The sequence below is a fragment of the Ursus americanus genome, chromosome 4 (genome assembly GCF_024610735.1).
Source record: "Ursus americanus isolate L20-20 chromosome 4, mUrsAme1.1.p, whole genome shotgun sequence".
Lineage (NCBI taxonomy): Eukaryota > Metazoa > Chordata > Mammalia > Carnivora > Ursidae > Ursus > Ursus americanus.
In genome coordinates, this window is record NC_142130.1 from 66,089,940 (window position 1) to 66,104,924 (window position 14,985).

General features: G+C 34.0%; 1 pseudogene; it reads left to right on the top strand.

Moving 5' to 3' along the window:
- The first annotated feature begins 309 nt into the window (after positions 1 to 309).
- LOC123784341 (mitochondrial import receptor subunit TOM22 homolog pseudogene) lies at positions 310 to 736 on the top strand (annotated as a pseudogene).
- Positions 737 to 14,985: the final 14,249 nt, after the last annotated feature.

A 14,985-nucleotide genomic window follows, 5' to 3' on the forward strand; every position in this document is an offset into this window, starting at 1 on the left:
CCATAACATTTTTAAAAAGATTTTATTATTTATTTATTTATTTGAGAGAGAGAGAGAGAGACATCGCGCACATGAGTGGGGGGAGGAGCAGAGGGGGAGGGAGAGGGAAAGGGAAAGAATCTTACTGCTCCTCACTACATACTGAGCAAGGAGCTCCATGTGGGGCTCGATTCCAGGACCCTGAGATCATGACCTGAGCCAAAACCATGAGTCAGATGCTTAACCAGATGAGCCACTCAGGCAGCCCTATCTGTGACATTTTTAAGTGTCTAGTGGTCCAACGCATGTCAAGACATAATCTTCAAAGCCATGGCTGCTGCCACCACTAGCAGCAGTGGGGTGCCCCTGTTCCAGTATGAATTTCTTCTGAAAGGTAATGCCAAGAATTCTGAGGAGGAACTGGAGGAGGAAGAAGGCAAGGAGCTAGAATAGACCCTGTCAGAGAGACTGTGGGGTCTGAAAGAGATGTTCCCAGAGAGGGTCTGGTCCGCAGCTGGGGCAACTTTTGATCTCTCCCTCTTTATAGCTCTAAAAATGTACAGGTTTTCCAGGACAGCCTTGCTGACTGGGACCACTTTCCTTCATGATCTTGGTTCTTCCTGTTGTCTTTGAGACTCAGAAGTTTCAAATGGAGTAGCAGCAACAACTGCAGCAAGGGCAGATGTTTCTAAGGAGGAACACAGGGCTCTCAGGAGGAAAACCAGGGGTTCTACCTTCACTTCCTGGAAAGATCTAGATTGTTACTCCTGTATGAATTGTCTTGGTGAGACAAGTTTGAAAATTCAATAGTGTTTGAACTGCTGATTATTTTAATTATTATTATTATTATTATTATTATTATTATTATTTGTAACTTCAGCACATTGATCTATCTAAACCTGGTGGGGAGAATTCTCCCCAGTTTCTCCTGGACACTGCTAACTTGCAACTGTGCCCTCCACATTGTCCCATTTCTTCTGTCCTCCCTCTGATACCAGAGTGCAGCAATGCAGGTGGTTGCTCCAGCTCTGGCCAGCCCACGCCTTTCACTAAGTAATATGTAACTTCAAGATCTCCTCACTCTCCCATCATGGCATAGGAAGTGATGCCACTGGGAAGGAAGTACCCCTGAATATTTTTGTTTTTAAGCATGGAGATGTTGGGAAGGGCCATCATAAAATATGAAACACATAATGCATTACAACTGTAGTATAAAGAAGCCACTGTGAATTTCTATGTTGGAAAGGAAGGAGGGCTGGCAGCAGCCTCACAGTGGGGACTGTGGAGAACAGAGCAGGAGCTCATTTCTTCTGCCCACTTTGGCTATTGGACCTACGCATGTGTCTAAAAAAGAAAAAAAAAATGTGCTCACTTTTTGTATTTAAATATTAAAAAAATGATTCCAATGGGAAAAAAAGGCATAATCTCCAAAGTAAAAGATAAATTATTGCACCTGTACTGCCTATTGCAAAGAAGGAAGCACACTTTCTGGTGGACCTTTTCATGTTTTGGAAACAGCAAATTTCACACCTGGGAATGTGTTCTGGTCATAAACCAGGCATGCAAAAGGCTTCCATCTCTGACTGAGCCTTAAAAGAGGAAACTCCCCTGCACTAGATCTAAGGTGTCGTACCTGCATCCTTAGCACTGAGAGCCTGTAATCCTGCAGACTTTATGAAATTGGTAGTATCAGTGGAGGGAAAAGATTCCATGTGGAGTTTGTAGCAAGCAATATTAAAAGCATTATGACACAGGCCCTGAGCTTCTGAAGCAAGGCCACAAAATCTCCACAAGAGAATTATATGCCCTATGAAAAACAACTCTTACATGCCTCTGGACCCTGATAGGTATGGAAAAAGACTTGATCATGAGACTAAATGACCACATGGCTGGAGCTACCATCATAAGCTGGGTCCTGCAGATCTACCAAGTCATGTGGTCACAAAGGCCCAGCAATAATCCATTGTAAGATAAAGTAGTAAAGGCATCCATGAGCATAAACAAGACAAGAAGTCACAAACAATATGGCATCTGCCACTTCTACAGCAGCTGTTCTTTCAGTATGTTGCCTGTGGTTTTATGGAAGAATTCTTATGACCAGCTGAAGGAGGAGGACAATGAAAACAAGTTTAGTTTATATATATGGGTGCTTTGTTATTTCAGTATGTGGATGCTAACCAAAATTGATAGAGGCTTCACTGTATCCTCATCCATGGGTGGCCACGAAAAGCAAAGGAAAGCTTTTTCCAGGATTGGGAGACAAGGAAAGCTGAGTGAATACATGAGTATGGACATATATGAGGGGCATAAAAAGTGAAGTGCTTTACATTATCATTCTAGTACCCACCAGAAAGCATGTACTATAGAGAAGGCAAATGATTCAAGCCAATGATATAAGCTCCTCTGTCTTGGGCAATCCAGTTCTGCCATAATGAATACAAGAATGAGGTGGCCACACTGATAGATGTGGAGGCTGCCAATGGCCAACACCATGGATCCATACTTACCAAAACTGAACCATTTATTGCTGATGCCAAATGTATAACCTGTCAAGAATAGTGAAAAGTGCTAAGCCTCTCATATGGCACAATTTCTCGAAGATCAACTACATGGTTTAAAATGATTACATTGGGATTTTTCTATCTGGAGTGACACTTTATTCTCACAGAGATTATCACATATTCCATCCATGGTTTGGTCACCATCTCTAACTGTAGAGACCAGTCAGCACTATAATATGAGAGCATGTGGAAGTATTTGCTTTTTTAAATGTGGAATCTTACATAAGAACATGTCAAAAAAAAAAAAAAAAGGAACATGTCAGACCAGGGAAACCATTTAATAGGTTGAGTGTAGGATCATGAACATAAGATACATTTATTGTATCACATACTCAATGTTGTTACAGCATTGTCATGCCTATTGAAGACATACCCGAAGTGCCAGCTCAGAGACAACACTCTGTGAGGATGTTTTGCCATCCTCTAGCATGCAGTATACTCATAAAATCAGAGAACAAAAAGTAACTATTTTCCAAAAGGAAAGATACATAGGTCTGGTAGTAAGAGATAAACAGGAATGACCCCATTTGTAATCATCTCTTTGGTCCCATACCTACTGGGAGCTTTTATGCTTACCATCCTTACAATTCTGAGCTCTGGTCTCTAGTGAAATGGAGTATAAAAATCTCAGCCATTTCTATCTGATATAGGACATTCTGATGTGCAATAGTCATTTTATAGTTCTCTGCTAAATTTGTCAACACTACATAGGACTTCTATCATGGCTTAAATTCTTCCTCTCCCTCATCCTTCCCTTTACTGCTGTTTCTTTCTTCTTTCTTTCTTTCTTTCTTTCTTTCTTTCTTTCTTTCTTTCTTTCTTTCTTTCTTTTCTTTCTTTTTCTAAGATTTTATTTATTTATTTGAGAGAGAGAGAGACAGAAAGCGAGAAACAGAGCACAAGTGGAGGAGGAGGGGCAGAGGGAGAAGCAGGTTCCCCACTGAGCAGGGAGCCTGATGGGGGACTCAATTCCAGGACCCTGGGATCATGACCTGAGCCAAAGGCAGACGCTTAACTGACTGAGCCACCCGGGTGCCCCTTGACTGCTGTTTCTTAATACATATCTTACATCTGAAATTCTTCTCCAGTATATTCTGGAAAATCTAACCTGTGACAGAATGTTCAGTAATATTTTTGTGCATCAGTAAACAGAAAATCAAGCTGTCACAGGCATCTTGGTGATGCAAAGTGTTCAAAATGCTATGCATTATATTGAAGGTGCAGTAGTCCCACAGGCTGAATTTTGCTTATGAGATGACATGGTTTTTCCAATAGTCACTGTTGAATATACAACTGGATATCACAGGAAAAGTATGGAGGCATGAAAACGAAGGATGAAGAAAAATAAATAATGGGGAAAGGTTGAATGTAGAATTCCGGAAGGCTTATTAAGACTGTTCTTGTTTTATTCAATTAGCATCCTGGAACCTGCAACCTAAAGATGTTCTTGTACCTTTCACAGGGTCCTATAAAGATATAGGGAAGCATAATAGTTGTGATTATTCTCACGGAACCAATTGCTTTAAAAGTGGTAGTGGAGTTATAGCACTCTTTCCTTTTACGTTCCAAATCCTAACATCCCTTGCAATAAGTCTTCTGTTGCCTGTTTTTGAGGTCTTTGCTTTAAATGAATGATTAGGATAATGTTCACAGTTTAGTATCCAATATACTAAATGCAGCATGAAGCCCATGTGTTATAGATTGTCCCTTACACTGTATAATAGGAGTGTTCTGTATGAAGCTACAAAAGTATTGAAAAGATCCTTAAAAACATTGGCTAAGATATAAGCAAGCTCAAATTCTCTTCTCACCTGTTAAAGTTAATTCTATAGAGTCTGTTTTTCCTTCATGTTTCTACTATTTTTCCAAAAAATGTTGAACAAACCATCCTTGGAAGTTTTCCAGTTATTTTCTTTGCTTTTCATCTATTCACTTACTTCCCAGAATATAAAACTCTAATCAAACATATTTTTTAAATTTTTCTTTTTATCTTTTTATTTTTTGTTTTTACTTTTTTTTGAGGTATAGCTTACATCTAGAACATTGAACCAAGTGTAAGAATGTGTCTTGATACAAATTTATTTTTGTACACACTCATGATATGGAATAATTTCAGTTTTCCAGAATTATGCAACTTATAATCAATAACCACCCACAGGTAGCTGATTTTCTGACCTTTATCACCATAAGTTTTCTCCTTTTCCTCCAATTTCTCTCCCAAGTACTTTAAAAATTTCTTTTTCTCTTTGTGCTTCATTCTAGGTGATATCTTCCCATTCACCTTTTTTTTCTTTCAGCTGTCTCTAATGTGCTATTTAACTCGTCTATTTAGGTTTTAATTTCAACAATTATATTTTCAATTCTATGAGTTCTAATTTATTCTTTCACAAATAATCTTGTATTTCATTTTTTTCTGCAGAGTTATTTTGATCATATTAAACTTTATTACTTATTCAGTTAGTTTGTTTGCATATGTTTTTATATTTCTGGATCCAGGAGACTATACATTCTACATGAGCGGAGTCCTTATCTATCTTGTTTGCTGGTATCTCCTCTGACTAGGACAGCTCAAGTTCCATAGTAGGGACCAAATAATTTTTTTAATGAATACATAGATCAGCCAATTAAAACTGCCTTGGGAATAGGCATGTCTCTACATTACCATAGCCATTGCTCTGGTCTAAAGATCTTTTACCTCCTCGCAACCACTGGTATATTCTTTTGAGTTGGATCCTCCTTTCTTTCTTCCACACCCAAATCCATTCTGCGGTGCTGCCAGAATCATCCTTTAACACACAGGTTACTTACTCCTTTGTTTTAAATCTTTCAAAGACTTTCTACTCCTCTTAGAATAATGACAAAGCCCCGCCACAATTGATTTCTCCCTATTTCTCCAGCCTCACTTCTTCTGTTTCTGATACCACATTAGTGACTTTAAATTCCTATAAAATACCACTTCTCAACCTGTTCAAGCATCTTATTTCTGGATCACCCTCATGATCCCCTAAGCAGGGTACCTTTTACTAATATTTTGTTATAATTCTCGTTAGCAAGTTTTCTGAGAAATCCTGAAATACGTGAAGTTATTTAACTTTTTAAATCAACATTTCTCAAACTTATCAATTATAGTCTGTTTTATCATGGAATATCTATCAATATCTCACTAACAATTTAGAAAAGATATTCTATTTCCATCTACAAGGCTGCACAATTTTTAGCAGTTAGGGTGGAAAGAGGTGGATGTGATTATATACAGTAATTCAGACTATTTCCAGATATATTAGAATATACTTGATATTCTGGCCAGCCATCAATCATACGTGTGTGTGTTACTATAATGAAAACAATAGGACTTGAAAGCCTTATGTATTAAAATGATTATAGTACCGTTTTTGTGAAATTTATTCTTTTTTCTTAAGATTTATTTGAGAGACAGAGAGCAAGAGAGCACACAAGCAGAGAGAGCAGCAGAGGGAGAAGGAGGATCCCCGCTGAACAGGGAGCCCGATGTGGGAGTCAGTCTCAGGACCCTGGGATCATGACAGGAGCCAAAGGCAGGCGCTTAACCTACTGAGCCACCCATGCGCCCAAGATTTTGGTGAATTTAATACACATGCCAAACACACACACTTTTTTTTTTTTTTTCACATTTTGGCTAGAAGTTCTCCTAAAGCTCCTTTGACCTCTACCTTTTCCTTACTTTGAGCTGATGTCTCCTTTTCAGGACCTGAGGCCCTGGAGAAGGTGGTGTGTATTTGGATTCCTCAGAGTGACTGAAATCAAGTAGACTACTATTGATATTATTGATAAAATTAAAAAACAAAGCATGATGCTGACATTCGTGGAACACCATCGCCAATAGACCAGTGTAAAGGTTTTCTATATTTTGCAGAGGTAAATCATGACTTTGTGCTTGCTGCTCAAGGGAATTATAATTTTTTTGCCCTTCAATAAACAGCCTATTAAGAATACAGAAGCCTGAGTTTTGAGAAACTTTTCTGAAGTAGGTGTTTATTGTCTCATGGTGAGTATGATTGTCTTACTATTTCTCATGACTTACAGGGTGTTTTTTTTTTTCCCTTTATTAAGAATATCCACAGAAAACATGACGATGCCCATAGTAAAAAAGAAATAAAAAAAAAAAAAAGTGGGGTGTGGATCCTGTGTGCTTTTGTGTCATTCATCAATCATGAAACATCTTATTTATTATCTCTCTCTTCCTCTATTTTGTCACACTTGAAACTATTTTATCTCATGCTGACGACATTTTGTCTCATCTATTCCTACAAATGAAAATTCTCCAGACCTCATATTACTCTGGAAGTACTCTATATTCTCCCACATGTATTGATCCTGAGGCATTTTGTACAACTAACCTTTTAGTTAAAGACTCACTTACATAGTGGAAGAAAAAGAAGTGCTCACTGTCACAGAGAATTTAGACTGACAGGCTATTAGATAGATAAAGCCAGAAAGATTGAAAGGGGTCATAAGGAGCCCAAAGCAGAAGCAACACTTATGTTTTCTCATCTTACTGAATCTCATTTTTATAACTGGTATAAATTGGGTAAGTACAAGTCAGATGTGCACAAATACTAATATTTGTATTACATAAATAAATTTCCTTTAGGGGCTACTCTTTGCTTTTGGCAACAAAAATGACATAGTTAATTATAATTTAAGTCTTTCTTTCTTTCTTTCTTTCTTTCTTTCTTTCTTTCTTTCTTTCTTTCTTTTTCTTTTTTCTTTCTTTCTTTCTTTCTTTCTTTCTTTCTTTCTTTCTTTCTTCTAGTCTAAATTTTAATACCTTTTGGACAAGCTATGTAATCTAATTCAAGAACTAACACTGCAGTCATGATTAGAAGCTCCCTTTCTGAATTTTTACGATGTTTGAAGAGCTCTTCCTTTTCCTCCTCTATCCTCTCTCTTCCTGGACCATCACCTGGAGGAAATAGGGAGTAACTGAGGGACATGGGTGGGTACATACCAGGGTGATAGGAAATCCACACCTGGTTTTAGGGTTCTTCTTAGTTGGCTTTCTCTGCTAAGGTTTCTATCAAATCTCATCTGTGCACAGGTGATATCCAGGACTTTAGGCTCTGCTGTCTCACTCTCACTCATTGCACTGGATGTAATAGGACGAGTGAAAGAGGCTGAGTAGATCTTGGCTGGTAGCTGCTTGAGTGGAAGACTAGCATCTTCATGAGCCAAGATAACTTCTATATCTACTCTAAGCTAACCATTAGGTCAACCACCTTCCCATCATATGATTCCCCCAATCAAAAAAAGAAAAAAAAGTTCCGGATTTATGTAGAGTTTGTCATTCAGCAAACTACAAGTGGGAAATCGCCAGTCTCATATTATCAGAATCATCTTATATTCAAAAGTGATTGTTGGGTGGATTCTCAATTTTGTGGATTGATCTTTCTCAAATGTCTCCTATCAATTTCTTTTTTGACTTTTTTTCTATCTCTCTTTCAATAAGAGCCCTTCATTTAATTATTTCTATAGCAAACCAAAACAATTGGCTCTGCTTCTTCCCTCCTGGGAATAGAGTAGGAGATCATGATTGACACTTGTGCAGGGCTCCCCTTATCTTCACCTATTCTGATATAGTGTCCCGATATAATATTCTAATATAGAACATCCTCAGATGTTCCTACACAGGAAGTGGATGATGGAGGTGGAAAAAATAGACCAAACATTAGTTTCATGTGCCATGTTATGGCCACATATAAATATTTCCACTATCATCTCTAATTTATACTTTCTGGATACAATTCACATTTTTCACCTTCTGACTCACATTTTACCATCAAAAGAGCAACATATTCTAGGAAGCTTAACTTTCAAGGTAAAATATTTTTTTTATTCCCCTCAACATTTACTATATCACATGGATATATCTTTCTTTTCAGTCCTTATGAGCTGAAAATCAAAATAAAAAGTTTAATCAAATGCAAATTGGACTGAGAAATAGGAGTATACAATTATATCTCCCATTGTATCAAAACAAGAGTTGATAATTTGTTCCTCCTGGCAAGTTTTAATTGGAAAAACTGTGTACTTAAAAATACATCACCCTTACAATGTATCAATCAGTAGTTCTTCAGGGTGTATTTTCTTTTTTTCAGTGCAAATATGGGGGGATTTTTAAATTGATTTTCCTAAATCAATCTAAAAGGAAGTCTTAATTCAGCAAAGGACAAGATTTATATTGAGAACAAATAACTTTTGTTTTCTATTTTGTAGGTATTTGACTTTAATAGACTCCTGATTGGAGTCTGGTCTTTCAGAGAGAGAGCCCCAGGGAAACTATATTTATAAAGAATGATTCTTTATATACTAACTACCTTGAAGAAAACTGAACTTTTTACACCAAAACCTCCAGCTCTGAACTTCATGGAAAAACATAAAACTGATGATTGTAAACTAAGAGTAACATCAATAAATCAATAACAACAAACTCTGAGTACTATTGCCAGTGGCACAAATTATACTGCTAATAGTAGACATATTTTTATGATTATTAATATTGTCACCTTTGTCATAAATTAAGTTCCTCTGTGTGTGTGGATATGTGATTATTCCCAGCTTTCTATTATCCTTCTTTGATCTGTATGTCTATCCTTGGCTTGAAGCCCAATAATACAAACCCTCAAACTCTATTCTTTAAAAGTATCTTAACTATGTTTTGTCCTTTTCATTTCTGAATACATTTTAAAAATGACTTCTTAAGAATGTTCTTATCAGCTTTGTTCATAATAGTCAGAAACTAAAAATAGCCCAAGTATCCACCAACAGAAGAATGGTTAAAGAAACTGCAGTAAAGTCATGCAATGAAATACTACTCAGCATTAAAAAGGAATAAACTACTTATACACAATGACAAGCATGAATCTCAAAATCATTGCACTAAGTGAAAGGAGCTTTACATTAAAAAGTGCATGCTCTATGATTTTGTTTATATTAACTTCTAGAACAGGCAAAATTAAATTACGATAAAAAATTTAAAAAGTGATTTTTTTTGGGTGGGGGAGGAAACAGGAGTAATGTTCTATAACCTGGTAGCATTTACTGTTACTCAGGCATATACATTTGTCAAAACTCACTGAATATTCTCTTAAGATCTATAAAATTCACTATATGCAAGTTTTCCCTCAATATAAAAATGTATATAAAAATTTAATTCCAGCTAATAGCATGTATGCTACTTAGAGGAAATTATACTAATGTCCATGATTTACTTTCCAATGTATCAAAAATAAAATGGACTGATGCCTAGCAAGAGGAATATTTAGAGAGTTATGTGATAAAACAAGTATAGTAAAATATTAATAATAGAATCTAGGTGGTGAGTATATGAGGATTTACCACGAAAATCTTGTTACTTTTCTATATGTTTAGACATATTCATAACAAACCATAGAGAAATATTTAGTTTTCTATATATCCTTATGTTCGTTTAGGTAAGTTGTGGTTGTTTCTCTAGGAATCTGTCCATTTCTTTTAAACTTCCAAGGATATCGTTAGTTTTATCCAAGTATTCTTTTAATATATTTTTAACGTATGCAGAGTTTAGAGTGAAATCCTTTTTAATATTGACTGTTTTTGTCCTCTCATTTTTTTATGAGTCTCATTTAGTCTTTTTAAAAGAGTCATAGGTAGATTTGTTAATTTTTTATTAGGTGAGTTCTTTATATTTTATTACTTTTTTCTATGTGTATATATTTATTTTTAAATATATATCAATAGTTCACTGATTTTATGCTTTACATTTTTCTAATATATATATTTAAGGATACAAGTATCCCTCTATGCTCTGTTTACCTTCCTACAACAAGTGTTTAGATGTTGTATTTCCAATAACAATCAGTTTAAAATAATTTCACATTTTAACTGGGCTTTTTTTGATTTACCATGAGTTACTAAAAACGCCATCTTAATATTGAAACATATAATGGATTTGTAGTTATTTTTTGCTCATTTAACTTTATTTCTGATTCCATTTACTTCTAACCATACTAATTTTAATTTTGTCTTTATTTTAGCAAATACATTAATTTTTAGAACTTCTATTTAGTACTTTTTCAAATTTATTTCATTTTTATGGCTTCCAATTCTCTATTCCAATATTTAATTCTTTAAATCTCATTGAATAAAGAAAGCATAATTATTTTGAGCTTAACTGTTTGATAATTACAATCTCTGAATGTATTGATTGTGAGACAGTATATTTTGAGAAATTGTAGAAATAATTGGAGGTCTGGTATGATGTCATTCTCTAAAGAAAATTCCTGTTTGCTTCTGATGCATGCTAAAAAACAATAAAAAGGCAACCTCCTTGTCAGGAGATTGTTAAATTTTCTGGGTCATCCTGTGTTAATCACAGAGGAAGTCCAGTGAATTCGAGTGTGTTTTGTTTTGTTTTGTGTTTTTGGTAATTACCCCATTCCTAGAATGTAAGTTTTTAGGATTCCATTCCAAAGTAACAAGGGTTCACTATGGAATTTCCTGGATTTTAATTTGTGCCACACTATAACTTGAAGGATGCCAAAAGTTTTGCACAATCTTAATCCATGTCTTTGAGATCAGCATTCTCCAAAGGCAAAAAAGTTCCCAAGTCAAATGAATAACTGTCCATTTCTCAATTTGGATCAATATTTATTTGCTCTCTCATTTATTTGCTAGTTCTTTCAAGATGGCATTTCTTAAATTTCACACATCTTTACTACATGTACTCTGAAAAGGGGTTGGTCTATGTCACCTTGTCTGTTAGTCTTAATTGTGTCTATTATAGTGTACTGAAGTTTAAAAGTATACTGAAAGCTACTGCTCTTTTTCAATAACTTGATTACACAAAGAACTGAAGTCCAGGTTTTATAAATACCCTCATCACACAGTGAATTTATGATACTTCCAGGACTCCCAGGAAATGGTGTTTACACTGAAAAAGTCAGTTTTGTTACTGCTTCTACTTTTGAAAATCATCTTATAAGCTTCTGATCTTTCTGTTAAGGTTGTCTTTATAAAGAAAAAAGGAAGAATGTCAAACTAATCATGATTCACCTTCTTCATTCTTCAGTAGCCAGGAGAAAAATTGAATTGCTCTATTATTGTTTACACATTTTTGATCTTTTGACTCAGTGAGAAAGAACATACATTTTATATCATAAGCAATAACAGTAAACGTGTTTGTACACACTATATGTATATATTCATAGATATAGAATGTATTTAGTGTGCGCATACACTAACACATGCATAATATATATGTATGTGTCTGCATATGAATGTGTGTATATATATGTATGTTACTTGAATATACTAAAACCATAATATAAAAAGTTTGATATGTCAATATCTGTATTTATTCCATTACAATTATCAAGGAATTAATTTTTCTACATTTATTTTGAAACATATTATAATACTCTAAATATATGACTATAATAAAATTAATTTGCTTATAAACATATTGGAGAGATTTTTTTAAAGATAGGAAAACTAAAATTATGTTGTATTAAAGCTATGTATAATGAAAACCTGAAAAGAATGAGATCCTCAGGACATTATGCCATTGCAGAAAAGAAAATTGCAAATGAAATTACGGGTTTATTAATAAAACAAATGGTCTCTACTTTATTTTAACAACTTTACTAATGATTTGGACTTCCTTTTTTTTTAGAGATATTTATTTATTTTATTATTTGAGAGAGAGAGAGAGAGAATCTCAAGCACACTCTGCACTGCATGGAACCTGACGTGGGACTTGATCACACGATCCTAAGATCATGCCCTGAGCCAAAATTAAAAGTCAGACGCTTAACCAACTGAGCTACCCAGGCATCCCACATGTTTTTAATTTCTTAAATGATGCCTTATAAAAGTTATTTGATATATGAAAATAATAATAAGTGGTTAATATAAAAAATAATCCTATATTGTCCTGAATTAGACAAGTTCATCCAGTGTATATTTAAAAATCTAAACATGTAAAAAAACTAATTAAGTTAATTATACTATAGTTTTCAGGGTTACTCCATGGTCCTTCCACCTTCAGCAACGGTCCTTGGTTACAGTGAATCTCTAGAGACCTTGAGAATATTAAAGAACTAACAGACGATTGTCAAATAATGTATGAAGTGTTTGTTATTTTAAATGCCCTAAGATATTTTATATAATTTACAGAACAAAAAGTGGATATTACAAATGGTACTTAAGCTTTAGCTCTTCCAAGTTCTTAGTCAATCAAAATTATTTACTTTTTATTTTATTTTATATTTTTTATTTTTTTAACACAGGGCTTGAACTCATGATCCTAAGATCAAGAGCTGAGCTGTTATCAAGAGTCAGATGCTTAACCGACTAAGGCTCACAGGTGTTCCAAAATTATTTTAAAATTAAGGTAAATATTTTATAAATAGAAAGACCAAAGACCATTATAAAGGGAATGGCCATAATTTATTTTCCTGATCTTTAGTTGTAATCATCATCCAATTTTTTTTAAGGTTTAAGTTTACCTCAAATATAAACCTATATAAATATAAACCAAATATAAAATTAAAAGTAATATATATTTAAAGATTTAAAATACACATTTTTGATTTTTAAATTAATACTAAAACATTTTGATGATACAAGTTTCTTTTTATTTTGCCACTCATCACACAAAATAACTATGGAAGAAGATTATTCTCATAGTTGTTTCACCATGAACTTAAACATAAATGATCATTACATATGTTGGATAATCCATTTTTGCTTTCTGCTTATTTTCAACCTGATTAGACTCTATAAAGAATACATCTTAACCAATCCATTCTAATTAGAGCAGAAAACATTTCTCAACATTTTATATTGGTAGTTATTTTTATATATAGGGTAGAAAGATATGTAGGTTAAGAATTGATCTATTGCTGCTATTAGAGTACAACGTGGGGATTGTGGAAATAAGAGTGAAATATTTTAATGATGTGGAGATTAAACTTTACATTTCTTGGGACAAGAACCAAGTTATTTTTCCTATACCACATAATATCTAAACTAAGACACAGATCATATTTTCTATTAAAATTATAATAAAAACTTTATCTGACAAAAAGGAAAGAGACAAAAAAGATACAGGTTTGCAATGAAATAATTAATAAAATTACTATTGATAGCCTCAATGTACTGTAAGGCTTTGTGTAATTTATGAAGTATTAAAACATGTATATAAATTGTATATGTGTTTAGTGTTAGAACAGTGTTATAATTTGTTTTATTTGTTGAAATCTGATAGTTTATGTATAGATTATGTTCATGAGAAAATTATTGACAGAAATGTTTGATTCCCTAGAGAACCTGATTGCCTGACCATGCCAGAGAGCAGGAAAAAAATGCAATTATTTCTGGTCTCTAGAAAAAGATATATTGATAAGAATTTGGTTCAATAATATCATTTTATTGTTATTTAAAAGAGAAAAGTTTTGGTAGGTTTTTTTTTTTTTTGTAGTTGTTTTATATTAATTCTGGCGAGGGGGGAAATGGGATTCAAAAAGTGACAAGAATGTATGGGGTCAGAAATAACTGAGACTGTAACCGGCTTGATGGAAATGCCAGCTTTCATCTCAGTGGTGACTACAAATGTAAAGCTAAAGAGACCATTTTATACTCAAGCCATCAAAACCAAAATTATTTTTTAAGTATTAATTTTATGATGCTGTAAGTATTCCCCTGGTGAATGTTTGTCCAAAGAACCAGAGGTCCTTTTACAACTATCAATCATCAACTAGCTGTTCTTTGAGTAGTGATAAGCAAACATCATTTTCATACATTAGTGAGAGAGAAACTGAATGGCAAGATGTTAAATTATACAATATCTTAACAGAAATTTAGTTGTTCTGACTTTAAATCAATTTAATGTTTGTTTTTTTTTCTGGTCAAATCTATGTAAATATATTAAGAATTAAAATCATTAAATATATAATGGTGATTGCATTCTGAGCATAATAAATCACCACCATTTGTATTAAATTTTAACTCAAAATAGTACACATCAGCAGTATAACAAAGAAGCACTTCAAACAGAAGCTGTTCAAGTTGGAAAACAGATTTAGATTTCCAAAACTACTTATATTCGTTCCCACTTATATAGAAAGTAAGTGTTATCTATGTTAGGAAATTTAAAATAGCATTTTAAAATTAATTTCTGGAACTTGAATAAGAATATAGTTTTGAGTGTGTGGGAATAATTTAGTCTAATTTTTTAAAAACTTTTTATTATGTTATGTTAGTCACCATACAGTACATCATTAGCTTTTGATGTAGTGTTCCATGATTCATTATTTGCTTATAACACCCAGTGCTCCATGCAATGCGTGCCCTCCTTAATACCCATCACTGGCCTATCCCGATCCTCCACCTCCCTCCCCTCTGAAGTCCTCAGTTTGTTTCCCAGAGT